At 26.1% G+C, this 448-nt stretch overlaps 1 protein-coding gene across 2 annotated transcripts in view; it reads right to left on the reverse strand.

Annotated features, from left to right (window-relative positions):
- The window catches only part of ACSL1 (acyl-CoA synthetase long-chain family member 1), a 67,752-nt gene that overhangs the window by 18,856 nt on the left and 48,448 nt on the right, over positions 1 to 448 (reverse strand). The gene's annotated exons all lie outside the window — the stretch shown is intronic.

Here is a 448-nt window from a genome sequence, read left to right on the forward strand (position 1 = left end):
CATCTTTGTTCCAAAAAAAAAAAAAAGAAAAAAATTATGAACAAAAACTGAATTCTAGTTAATGACAAACACACTAATGTGTTATTTATTGTGAAATCTTCAATTTACAGAAAATGTATCACAACAACAAGATGGATTGATGAATGGAGGGACAGAGTGATGGATTAATATGTGATAAAACAAATATATTTAAACATTAGACTCTTGGTGGTGGGTATATAGCCATCTATCATACAATTCTTTCAGCTGTTCGTATTTTTGAAAATTTTCATAACTAAAATATTTTTTAAAATGCAAATGTTCCAAATACCAATGTTTCTATTTTTGATCCTGTAAAAATATACATTAATATAAACTCGATCACAAAATCAACCACATTGCTGATTTTAAACTTATTTCTTTAAGCTTTCATCTTTTGCTCACAAAATTTTAAAAAACTAAGTATGGG

Source organism: Propithecus coquereli, unplaced genomic scaffold, assembly GCF_000956105.1.
Source record: "Propithecus coquereli isolate 6110/MARCELLA unplaced genomic scaffold, Pcoq_1.0 Scaffold203, whole genome shotgun sequence".
Taxonomy (NCBI): domain Eukaryota; kingdom Metazoa; phylum Chordata; class Mammalia; order Primates; family Indriidae; genus Propithecus; species Propithecus coquereli.